At 37.4% G+C, this 13,803-nt stretch overlaps 1 pseudogene across 1 annotated transcript; it reads right to left on the bottom strand.

Annotated features, from left to right (window-relative positions):
• Window positions 1–473: 473 nt before the first annotated feature.
• Window positions 474–1,880, bottom strand: LOC307058035 (trifunctional enzyme subunit beta, mitochondrial-like; annotated as a pseudogene). Its single transcript has one exon. The product of its transcript is annotated as a trifunctional enzyme subunit beta, mitochondrial-like (transcript).
• Window positions 1,881–13,803: the final 11,923 nt, after the last annotated feature.

Consider the following 13,803-nt stretch of genomic DNA (forward strand, 5'->3'; position numbering starts at 1 on the left):
GAGAACTGGAGTTTGTTAACTCCAGTTAACAAATTTGGTATTTATATAACTCAATGTTTACTGTAAGTTTTAAGTGATGTTTAAATTCTGAATTATCTTTCCATAAAGATAGAGGCACAATTGGTTTGTATTTTATAGGAAAACATTTATCTTTAGGTCACAAACATGAATGAGTATTTTTTGCCAATATTACAAAGATGATTCCAAACCCTAGCTAATCTCTTTCTCAAATTGCAACCCCTTGTTTAATCTTTAATTAAAATAGAGACCAAAAACAATTGCTTAAACATATCACTGTGTGAGATTATGGTGATTAAGAAATCCCTGAAAGGGCAGTAAACCATGATTATTGGAAAGCTCGGAACACTAGCAAGATTTAATTTCAAAGGTTTAACGGAAGGCCACAAATTGTGTTTTCCTAAGAGAAGTAGTAACTATATATGTCATTCAGTAATGTACTGAAATGGCCTTGTCTAGTGTGTGTTGCACAGAAACTCCAAGTCACTTTTTCCTGGTCTATTATCTATCATAGCATGGCCCTTCACTCCACCTGCATAGACAGCCACTAAGCCATACTGGCCTGCTTCCTTCTATAATTTTTTGGCAGCCAATGGCTCCATACAGGTGTCCCAAGGACAGTGACTCACCCTAGTTGTTAAACTTCTTCAAAGTAGGCAACCCAACTTTTTTTTAATCCATGTAGTTTTGTACAAACTAATCAGAATCTATGGCTTTACCATTAGCTAAAATCTGACCTGAGAAAGCGTCATGAAATTCCAAAGCATCAATACCATTCATTGTTAATCTTGCCTTTTCTAGCACTTTTAGAGTAGCATATGTTGGTTCGAGTAAAAGTTGATCTTTCGAATCCTGAGACAAATGCACAAAATCCCTCAAATATGCCTTCGGGTTATAACCCAAGGCCTGAGCCTTTTCCTCAGCATTGCAGATGCACCATCAGTCAGGAAAGAAGAATTTGCAGCTGTCACTGTGCCATAGGGCTTGATGAATGCAGGTTTTATTTTGGCCATCTGCTTCAATAAGGACAAATGCCACTATCTTTGGTAACTGTATCTTTTCCTGGTACTTTGAAGATGTACAACATCAGATGGGAGTCCTTCATCCTGTGCCTTCTTGGCCAGACTGTGCAAGTGCAGTGCGTACTCACCCTGTTCCAGTTGAGAAACAGCAAGGCAGAGGCAAGGCAGTCTTCAGAGTGATACATGGTCGTGCTCAGATGATAGGAAATTCAATCTGAATTTAGATATTAAAGATAGTCACTGACCTAGAGTCTTGGACTTATTGAGATCAAGCATGTGTTTCCTCAAATTACAAATAGGGACATAGGACATTAAACACCACCTGCCATGACCACAACATACTGGCCAGAAGTAATCAAGCCAACACCTGTGTTCCTGGTTTGGTTACCAAAAATGCAAGCCATGGTGACAGCATATACAGGAGATGTGTCAGAGAGGTCATCTCCAAGGGCAGCCTCTCTAGCCACATTGCTTGTTTTCACTTCATGTATAACTATGCCAAAGATGATATAATCAGCAACTTCCTTTGGGACACTGGTCTGTTGCAACAAATCTGAAAGTACTCCTCTAGCCAAATTACATGTCATCAGGTCTTTATATGAAGTTCCTGGCAGCAGAAATCGAGTGTGAACATCATCTACCACCACCACATTCCTTTTATAGGGTTTAGCCAAGGTCTTCTTTAATTTGGTCTGGGCAGCTGGGGCAGCTGGTAGCTAGTAGGAACAGCTCAGAGGACTCAAGAAAATCTGAGGGCCCATTTTGCTGAACTTGGAAGATTTTTTTCAAGTGTAAGTCAAGATGGAAGTCATCCTGAAATGGTCCCACCTTAGTTCTCATATGCTTGGGCTCCCATTGTGGGCAGGGCTTGGCCCTAAGTTTCAGAGGTCAGAGGGACTTAGAAGTGGATCCAGCCTAGAAAGAACCATCTTGCAGGCCATCAGGCTCCAGAGACCTAACTGTCTGCCAGTCACCTGACTAGACAACCAGGCATATGACCCCTCCTTGATGGGCCTTCTTCCTTTCAATGGAGGAAGAGTTCTTTCTGCCCCTTTAGCCAAAGTGAAGGGCAGTGTTAAGGGACCTGCAGGAAGTTAGCATAAGGGTGGGGTGAGGTTAGTCAGGAAGTATCTTGGGGGCTTGGCTAGCACCAGCCTGCAGAAAGTAAAGTCCTCTGCTCCCCTACCCCAACTTTAAGCACTTTCTACTCTTCACCTCAGAATGGTGGCCTCCCTGGTGACTGGCAGCTTCACTGTCTCCAGGATGCTCTGTGCTCAGGTGAGTCTGGCTAGGATGTTCCCGAGCCCAGGCAGAACTCTCCTGCAGGGGCTGGGGCAGCCTCTGAGCCTCATCTCCTCTGCCAAAAAACTTTTAAAAACATCATTTGCAAGGCATGTCTCCTGGCAACAAATTCCCTCAAGTTTTATTTATCTGAGAAAGTCTATTTCTCCTTCACTTTTTTTTTTCTCTCCTTCACTTTTGAAGGATAATTTCACAGGTTGCAGACTTCTAGGTTGGTGGAGTATTTTTTCTCTCAACAATTTTTTGTTTGTTTTATTTTTGTTTTTGTTTTGCATTTAAAACTGGCCTTTAATTCACTGGGTATTAAGAGTCAGGCAGAAATGAAACAATGGTACAAATCATTGGTACAAATCAATGGTACAAATCAAAACAATGGTACAACAATGGTATAAATCTTCTCTAAGTCTTCAAATTCCTCGTGCTCAGCTTTTGTTGTTGTTGTTGTTACAAAAATAAGAGGAATTGCAAAATTAACTTCTGCTTTAATATTTCCAATGCCATATTTATCCTCTTGGAGGTTCGTGCTCTCTATCAGATAGAGGTAAATTGTCTTTTCCACCTTTCCAAAGCAGAAATGAATTTTATAGTTTTGTATAGAGATTCAAAATATTGCCTTTTCCCACCCCATCCTTGCTCTTTTTCTTCTTCTCCCTGACTTGAGATGACGAAGGAATGTGTATCTCAGAAGCAGAAGTTTGCCCCTCCCTGTAACTAGTCCTTAGCACCTCCTCCCCAGCCTCTCCTCCTCCCATCAAATGTCTGAGTCAGCCAACCCCTTCCCCTGGTGCCTGGGGTGGATGTGAGAGAAAGGACAGGGAGAAGAGGACAGAAGGTGACGAAGAGGGTTAGAAATAGTTTTACCCCAGCTACCATCAGTGGGACTAAAGATCCAAGAATTTACATGATATATGTAGAAATCTCTCAACATTTTAAATATTTCACTCTACTTTCTTCTTGCTTGCATGGTTTCTGAGGAGAAGTTGAAGGCAGTTTTTATCTTTGTTCCTCTGTGGGTAAGATGGGTTTCCCCCCACCCTTGCTTCTTTCAGGAGTTTTTTCTTTCCCTTTAGTTTTCTGTAGTTTGAAAAAGATATGCCTAGCTTAAGGGTTTATTGGCCATTTATCCTGCTTGGTTTTCTCTGATATTCCTGGATCTGTGGTTTGGTGTCTGACATTAATTTGGGGAAATTCTCAGTCATTATTGTTTTTTTCTGTTCCTTTCTCTCTTTCTTAGGGTTTAGTTAACTAGTTTCCCCAGAGGGCAGGCCTTCTTGAAAACAGAGTCCTCTGGAGTATTTAAAAATGGTTCCTTTTCCCCTGCCCCTGCCAAAAGCCCAAGGGGATTTTTCTCTAAATATTTGCTCTGAGAACCTGGTCGAGTTCCTTGTAGTAAATTTTATGATGTTGGGATCTGTGGCTGGGTTCCCCTTTTTTAGCTCTTTTAACTCTCAGGCTTATCCACACTGAGCCTCCAGCAATTCTTCAATTACAGCCCAATTTTCCTACCTGCCTTTCCCCCCCTCACCCTTTCTGGGGGTGGTTTCTGCTTGGGATCTCTGCTCAGGTCAGCCAGCACTCCCTGTCTGTCTTCAGTCTTGGGGGCAGTGGTCTGCCCTGTTTCCTCCCTCCCCTCTCTTAGGGACCCAAGAAGAGTTGTTGACATTTTCAGTCTCTTCAGCTTTTTACTTGTTGTTAGAACAGTGTGTTGACTTTTAAGATCCTTGTACCAGAACTGGAAACTGGACCCAAAGCATGTCATTTTAACATATAATTGCTTGACCATGATTTAATGCCTGTCTAGTAAGATCTACATCCCTCCCTCGTTAGAGATATTGTGGCCCCACACCAATATTTCCGAAGCCAGGAGTCTAAAGTCATTCTGAACACTTGGTCCTCCTATTTCTTCACAAGGGAGCAGAAAGGACTAGAAAAAATTGGTACAGGCATACCTTGGAGGTATGTGGGTCTGGTTCCAGACCACCGCAATAAAGCAAATATCGCAATAAAAGGAGTCACTTGAATTTGTTGGTTTCCCAGTGTATATAAAAGTTATATTTTATTATTATAGTCCATTAAGTGTGTAATAGCATTATGTTTTAAAAAACAATATACACACCTTAATTTAAAAATACTTTATTGCTAAAGAATGCTAACCATCATCTGATAACACAGGGTTGCCACAAGCCTTCAATTTATAAAAAACACAATATCTGTGAAGTGCAATAAAGTGAAGGGCAATAAAACAGGATATGACTGTATTTAGGGATCTTCTTTCTCTGCATCCAGTTGTGAAATAATGACCTTTTACTCTTTTCTCCATATTTATTGTCTGCCTAAAAACTGAGTGCATAGGTATCTCTTGTTTCCAGAAACTCTCTGGTAAATAGCTTAACATAGTGTTGGAGGGGAGAGTGAGGGGTGGGGTGTTGAGAGAGTCACAGAGCAGGAGATTAAGTTATTCTTGTGTTATAAATCCTTATACGTGATCCCCAGCTCTCAGGCCCCAGCTACTCCTAAAGTTACAGATCAGATGAATAACAATCCTTTTTACCCCTTCTTTCTTTATCTTTCCTAAGAGCCTAGAGGTAGACTTTTTAAATATTAAAAAGTTTGAACTGCTTCTCTACTGGGGTCAAGACAAAGGAGAGAAGAGAGAAATTCTGAGCATAATTGTGAAGTCAAAGCTAATGATTTTGTGATTTTGCAAAGGTTGAAACCTACATTATCTACATAACAATGCCTAAGAATGCTGTCACCAGGCCTCCTCTATCCTGGTCCACTGCCCACTTGTCCCAAGATGTACTAAAAGCTGGTTAGTATTAGGTACCAATTACTGAAGAAATATTTTTTTGTTAAAGAATAGATAAATAATTTAGTTTGTCTACTTATAAAAATGTCATATTGGTGGTGAGTAGATGTAATGTCACTATATGAGAACAGTCATTCAACTTCAGTGTTGTAGAATATATTCTTTATTGCTTTGTGAAAGTTTAATTTTTAACACAATTTTATTTGCATATTTTTATCTCTTTTCCTCGTAGATTAAACACTAGTGTTCTGCCTTATTGATTTGCAAAAAGTAGTGCTAGCCCACAGCTCTGCACAATCACCAGTGTCTGATGTCCAGTATTTTATTGGACTTCAGGTATCATTTTATGCATTTATCACCCTCTGCTCCTATTCAGCAAGATGCCATGACAACATTTGTAGAGCATACAGAGACCTAAAGAACCCTATGTGGTATTTTTCACTCTGATTGATTTGGGGTGTATAACTGCTCTCAAACAGATAAAAAACAAGAAAGTAATTTTGCTTTACCAGATAGCTCTCACTGAAAGTGATCATTGTATTTCCTTATAGGAAAAGAAAGGAGGTCCAGGGGATTTTTCAGTGATGTCTATTCACTTAATCCCTTACCAAGTAAGCTTGTAAAAAGTCAAAGAACTGATTCTTCCCACTCCCAGTACACACATTTTATTTAAATACATCAATAAGCCACTCAACCAGAAAAAAACAATGTGAACTTAAATGTAAAAAGGTATATACATATATATTATGTTTGTGCACATGCATATCATTATTTTAGAAAATAGGAATCATCTTGTGCATTTAAGTTTCTACATTATAATTTTTATTCAACTAAATATTATGCACATTTTCATATTTCTCATTAAAATCCCTACTACAATACAGCTTTTGATATAGAGTTGTATTACTTTTATTAGACTAGTCTTCTATTGTTGAACATTTATGCTATTTCTAAATTTTCATAATCACAACAAAGTTTCAGTGAATATTCTTTCATATAAATGTATTACTAATGTTTTAGACTAAAGGTATAGATGAGAGATTTCTATGAATGTGCCAGTTTATAATTTTTGACACAATCACCAATCTTGCTGTTAATATTATGTTAAGTTTAGCACAGTTGTCATATTTTTATCAATTTAAATTTTACATACTCATTATCTTTTCCCAGTTTCAATGGGAAAACTCATTGTTATTTTATAACTTTAAAATTCTTCTTATAGTCTGCCAGATATGGGGCAAATAGTCTCCCTTGTATTACTTTTGCTTTTTAATGCTTATGTTAATTTTTAATTCACATTGGAAACTTCACATGTTGATTTCTATCAACTACTTTTTGATGGTATATTTTCATTTATATCCAATTTTGAAAGCCCCTTTCTGTCTCAAGACCAAATACCTGCATATTATAATTTATATTTCCTGTTGTTTAATTTAGCATTTGTTTCTTTAATTTTTAATTTTTAAAATTTTATTTTTTAGTTTTTAAATTTTTTTTATTTATTTTTAAAAAATTAATTTTTATTGGGGTATAGTTGCTTTACAATGTTGTGTTAGTTTCTACTGTACAGCAAAGTGGATAAACTATATGTATACATATATTCCCTCTTTTTTGGATTTCCTTCCTGTTTAGGTCACCACAGAGCACTGAGTAGAGTTCCCTCAGCTATACACTGGGTTCTCATTAGTTAACTACTTTATACATAGTATCAATACTATATATATGTCAATCCCAATCTCTCAATTCATCCCACTCCCCCACCTTTACCCCTTGGTGTCCATACATTTTGTTCTCTACGTCTGTGTCTCTATTTCTGTATTTCAGATAAGATCATCAATACCATTTTTCTAGATTCCACATATATGCATTAATATGTGATATTTGTTTTTCTCTTTCGGACTTGCTTCACTCTGTATGACAGACTCTAGGTCCATCTATGTCTCTACAAATGACCCAATTTCATACCTTTTTATAGCTGAGTAATATTCCATTGTATATATGTACCACATCTTCTTTACATTCCTCTGTTGATGGACATTTCGGTTGCTTCCATGACCTGGCTATTGTAAAGAGTGCTGCAATGAACACTGGGGTGCATGTACCTTTTTGAATTTTTCTCAGGGTATATGCCCAGTAGTGGGATTTCTGGGTCATATGGTAATTCTATTTTTAGTTTTTTAAGGAACCTCCATACTATTCTCCATAGTGGCTGTACCAATTTACATTCCCACCAACAGTGCAAGAGGGTTCCCTTTTCTCCACACCCTCTGCAGCATTTATTGTTTGTAGATTTTTTAATGATGGCCATTCTGACTGGTGTGAGGTGATATCTCATTGTAGTTTTGATGTGCATTTCCCTAATAATTAGTGATGTTGAGCATCTTTTCATGTGTTTGTTATCCCTCTGTATGTCTTCTTTGGAGAAATATCTATTTAGGTCTTCCACCCAGTTTTTGATTGGGTTGTTTGTTTTTTTGGTATTGAACTGCATGAGCTGTTTGTGTATTTTGGAGATTAATCCTTTGTCAGTTGCTTCATTTGCAAATATTTTCTCCCATTCTGAGGGATGTTTTTTCATCGTGTTATGGTTTCCTTTGCTGTGCAAAAGCTTTTAAGTTGAATTAGATTCCATTTGTTCATTTTTATTACTCTAGGAGGTGGGTCAAAAAAGATCCTGCTATGATTTATGTCAAAGAGTGTTCTGCCTGTGTTTTCCTCTAAAAGTTTTATAGTATCTGGCCTTACATTCAGGTCTTTAATCCATTTTGAGTTTATTTTTGTGTATGATGTTAGGGAGTGTTCTAATTTCATTCTTTTACATGTAGCTGTCCAGTTTTCCCAGCACCACTTATTGAAGAGGCTGTCTTTTCTCCATTGTATATTCTTGCCTCATTTTAAATTTTTGCTCCTTTAATATATTTGAAATGTACCCTGGTGTATGATGTAGGGTAGAGCTCAAAATTTGAATAATCTGCATACTTTTTGAAAGTTCATTTTTCTGTTTATTTTTTTCTGATAGTTTAAAGGCCTGCTTTGTTAATTTCTATTTATAAATATATGTTTACTTGACTTTTTATCAAATTAATATTTTTAAATTACTGTATAAATCTCCATTGAATTTTTAATGGAATATCATTAAATATTTACATTTTTAAGCTTATAGGGGTTTTTGGATGTCATCAAACTCAGTAAAATTTATGTAAAATTTTTCCAGCTTTTTTTGTTTTTCAAAGTTATCTATATTTTAAAATCCAGAATGGAATCTTAAATTTCCATTTATTTTAATATGCTATATTATTTTCCACTTATTTTGATACAAAATGTTATTTTTCTTTATTTACAAGTATTTCCACTAATTATGTGAAGTCATTTTTTGTTATTCATCCATGTTTTCCTGTAATAAAGTCAATCGCATTTTTTAAAATTTATGATGGGATTTAATTTATTATTTTATTAAGAGTTCTGCCTCACATAGGGGTGGGAGTGGAAGATACAAACTATTGGGTGTAAGAGAGGCTCAAGGATGTACTGTACAACACGGAGAATATAGCCAATATTTTGTAATAACTGTAAATAGAAAGTAACTTTTAAAAATTGTATAAAAATTTAAAAAGTAATTAAAAAAAGAGTTATGCCTCAATATTGATAAATTTGCTTAGGCTATAGATTTCATATTGTTATTTTTTGCAGGTTTGGTAGCAATTGTGAACATAATATGGGAAGCTTTTCATCTTTTCTAAGTTGTGCTTATGTAACAGCAGTCAAATGTTTCTTCCGATGTTAAAGTATTATGTTGTTAAAATTGGCTGTAATCATCACTTTTAATTATAGTAATATTTCTGAAAACTCTCTAATTTTATTATTATTGGTTTAGTTATTTTTGAGTTTTCCTTGAGACAATATAAATTGTTGATATATATTTTATACAAAACAATCTACTCCTTTCATCATTTGTTACTATAGAATTACATGTACAATTTATTTATAGTTAAATATATGGTTCTACACATTGTCGGCAGGCACAACACATCCACAAGTAGTAATACTACTCCAACCCTTGTAAAAGGTGATGAGGAAGGCAGCCAACTTTGAGTGGAGCCTCAAGCAGGAAAGTGTTGTTTTCTTTATTATGCCACCTAGAGATCTGTGTATTTTCCTGACCATTTCAAGCAAACAGATACTGATTTTTTAAATGAATTCTACAGTTCATATCTTAATTTTTATTAATGCTGCTCTCATTTTTTATTACTTTCTTTTGTCCCACTATCATTAAGTTCATTAATTAGTTTTCTAGGTTATTGATTTTAATACTCAGTTTTTTCATTTTTATATAGTAATACAAAATTTGCTGTTAATATTCCTCTGCTTACAAAGTATGTTATATGCTATATATTTTGAAACATGGTGTTCATATTAATATTTTCAAAATAATCCTCTTCTTCTTTGACCTGAGTGTTTCAAAAAAGTGTTTTTGTGTTTTGTTGATTTAAATATCCAAACAAAATTCTTCCTAAATTGATCTATAGATTTAGCGTGATCTCAAATAAAAATAGGAGCATTTTATTTTAGTAGAAAGCAGCTGATTTTACAATGCTTGGTGTTCCAATGGCAGCTTCTAAGATGTGTGAGTTCCGATAAAAGTAGATACAAACATAGGTTTAGACTTACAAGAGAAGTATTGGAGAGAAGTGCTTTTAAAGATTAAAGAGGAACAAGCAATTGAGGCTGGAGAGAGCCTTTAGTCTGTGATGCAGGTCTGACATTTGTGAAGGAGAGTGAGGTAATTAAAATTAGCGAACAAGAAACTCAGATTGTAACATAGTTTTATGACCATTTTGTCCAAAATAAGGGAGTCCTCAAGCCAAAGTCACAGTCACCTATTGGAAGAATTCCACATCTTGCAGGAATGGGCCTGCATTGTTCCCATTGCCATGCTCAGTCACCACTCACTGGAATTAGGCCAGGGGAAGTGAGGCCTCTGTGAGAAAGTGATTATAACTCCCAAAAGGTGGCTGCTGGGGCTTTTCACAGGCACTACAACCCAAGCCTTTTGTTGCACAGATCTACTTCTCTATGCAGATTTATGCAGTAGCTCCCTGGTTTCTATGACCTCTCTTCTTGAAAAGAAGCATAGAAGAGCGAGTCTAATGCAACAAACTATAGCCTCTTTCACTGCATTTGATCTCTGAGTCACGAACTGGTATTTATCCTATTTCTCCTAAACTATCTTTCCAAAATTCTCATCCTCATCACTTTGGTAGATCTTGGTAGATTTCCTGGTGCTGGGACCCAAACATTCATTTTTTATGTGTTTGGACTCATGTTAATCATGCCCTTTTAAAACCAAGGTTGTTATCTTTGTCCATTTACTGTTATAATGGGCACAGGAAGTACCAGAGTGGATCACCTGGGTTCCTTGCATGTTTCTTCCTGCCATCATTGTGCTAAGGCAGTCATGATGGTGATTTCTCTTTTAATTTTTGGTCCTTGGACACAAAATGCCCAGAGATCTTGGCAATATTCTGTTGTAAGAGTGTGTTCTTTTGGGAGGCTAGGACCTCCAATCTTTCGAGGTTCACAGTTGTGGGAACAAGGAAGCACAAAATTCCTCAATGGGTAATTGGGAATGATGGCTAGCAGGGTCTCCTCTGCTTCCACCCCCTGGTTTCCTTACACATGCATCAATGTCTTTTAAGATAAAGCACCATATAAATGTCACCCCAAAATTCATATGTTGAATCCCTGTCACCCAGTACTTCAGAATATGACTGTATTTGGATATGGATTTAAAGAGATAATGAAGGTAAAATTAGATTATAAGGTGGGCCCTAATCTAATGTGACTGTTATCTTTATAGGAAGAGGAGATTAAGACACAGAGATTAAGTACACAAAGGAAAGACCATGTGAGAACATACTGAGAAGGTAACCATCTGCAGGTCAAGGAGAGAGGTCTCAAAAGAAACCAAACCAGCTGACATCTTGAACTTAGACTTTTAGCTTCCAACACTGTGGAACAATAAATTTCTGTTGTTTAAGCCACTCAATCTGTGGTATTTTGTTATGGCAGCCCTAGCAAATAATACAAATGGTGATACTAATCTCTGTCGTTATCCTTGTTCATGCCATATTTTATATGATTTATTTTTTTGACTAGGGAGGGCTGTTTCAGTGGTTTCTATTTGGTTTTCCATAGATAGATAGCTCTTAATCCACAGATCAGGGAACCAGTCTGAGGTTTAAGCAAATTGCCAAGTATATCAATTTCAACTATACATTCAGTGACTGGAGAAATAACTTTTGGGTGGATCCATGGACCCATGGTTCCAATATGAGCAAAGATTCCGTTTGTTACTTTACCCCATAAGCTCCCACTTTACCAGTGGGCCTAGTATGATGTTTTGGAGCTCGAGGTATCAATGTCAACTCAGAACCTATGCACAATAATCTGAAATGTCTCAGTATTATGCTTTCTCTTGAGTATAGTCACCTGAGTAAAAGATCATAGATTACTTCGAGGAAAGGACTAGTCGTTAGAGTTTATATTTGCCACATTACTATGGGTGACTGCCTCCCAGAGACACATACTTCTCTTTAGTTCATGGTTTCTGGATCTAAAACCTGAGAACTTAATGAGGAACCATAGCTTTTTATTGAGATGGCTACCCTTAGTCTACTGCTCCTACATTCTTTCCTCTTTCTGGTTATACATGCTTAGTAGATTCTTGTTGGCTGTATGCTTGTTGCTCCTAGGGACTTCATCTGTGCTCTATCAACCATTTCCACAACTCCCTGTGGGCAAGTTTGCTTGTCTTTATCGTGATTGTGGCCTGCTGGTTTCTAGTGTTAAAACTTTTACTACCCAGGCTTCTATTACTTTGATGACCTTGTCATTCTTATGAATATTAACAATTCCATCCCTGTGAATTCCTGTCTTCCCGTCATCTTGGTCTTCACAGGAATTCCACCACTGAACTTCTTAGTGGTTCTGGTGAATTTTGCATTTGGGCCTCCTGTGGAACATAGTTCTCTAGTGGTTTATCTGGACTTACATAGCATTTCCCCTCGAGCATTCCCACTTCCTTCAGGCTCTTTATTCTTTCAATTGCACTCACTTGGGACATCTTTTTCTCTAGATTTCTAAGGGCCACTCTAATAAAGAGTTTTCTCTATCCACTGATGTACTTGACAGATGTCCCCAAAAAGGTGACCTCAAATCAGTGAATTCTTGCTTAATGCAGTCTTACATTTGCCCCCTCTTGATACAGCATTCTCAAACTCCAGTCCCATTGGTACTTCCCAAGTTCCTATGGGAGCATGCTAGCTAATTCTTGTAGCTCTTTTGGTGAATAATGTCTTTCCTCCATTATGAGGCCCAGCATGTCCTGTGCAGTGTTGTGGTGGGATTTAACACTAGCTATTGTCTTGGCAATCAGAGGAGGTGGGGAACCTTCTTTGGAATACCTATTAATAGGGAGATGCCTCTGCAGTAGCTACCAACACTGGATGTGCTCTAGCTTTTACTTAGAGCTTACTTTTTTACCTCTAGAAGATCTGAAGGCTCAGAGGGATTCTTCAGAACAGAACATCCCTACCGATTTCCCCATTTCATGTTTTAGGATCCCAGAAATTCCCAACCATGGCCTTGATATTAGCACGACATACCTGGTTTGGCTGAACATTTAAATTTCATATATAAATGTCTCTGGAACTCCATGGCTCTATCAGTTCCTCAGGTCTTTCTGTCTGCTGTGTCTGCTTTCATTGCAGGAGATAAGAGGCCTCATATTTAGCGAATAACCTTTTGTTAATGTTCCTCAACAGGCATCAATTCAGCATAAGAGTAACCAGTCAATTCCACTGTCCTTTCAGTCACAGATACCCCCGTATCTTTCAAAATGCTTCAAAAATTGCACCTGAAGGAGCATTTCCCTACATTAACAGGTTTTCTCAGGTCACCCTGTGACACGTTAACTCTAGTAATTTGCCCACCACTTTTTACTAGGGACTCTCAGTGACCACATACTAGTCAGAATGACATCGTCTTGCCTGCCTGGTGGTGAATGAGCCAGTCCCAAATCCCTATCCTGTTGCCTGTTTTTGTAGACAAATCTTGGATCTTCTGAGAAACAGAAACAAAGATGAGATTACACATGCAACAGATGTGTATTTGGAAATGACAATCAAGGACAACTATCAGGAAATCAAAGGAGGCAAGGAGAGCCTTCGGATACCATGTAGGTTTTACATCAGTGAAGAAGAGAGAGAGGGAAGGGGGCCAGCTAGTCTGCAACAGAGTTCCAAAGCAGGTTCAGCCAGGATGAAGGAGAGTCCTTGATCCAAAATCTCTAGTTGGAGGAGTCTCATGTCTCACAGGAACAGAACTGCATTAGGACCACCTCTCTGCCCAGTCATTGATGGGGAGAAATATTTGGAAAGGATGACCATAATATGATAGTGGTGATGAATCTGGAAAAGCAGCAACTGGGCCATCAATCAGTTATATTCTCTGTGGCATATTCTCATGGCTTCCACAGATGCTGTCTCGTGTTCAGTGGAAAATTATTTAGAGTATCCCCCATTTTCCCAGAGGCTTTAATTCTCTCCAATTAAAGACATTTTGTACAGGCTCTGCTAGGCTTATCTCTACATA

The sequence above is a fragment of the Hyperoodon ampullatus genome (genome assembly GCF_949752795.1).
Source record: "Hyperoodon ampullatus genome assembly, chromosome: 1".
In the NCBI taxonomy this organism is placed as follows: Eukaryota; Metazoa; Chordata; class Mammalia; order Artiodactyla; family Ziphiidae; genus Hyperoodon; species Hyperoodon ampullatus.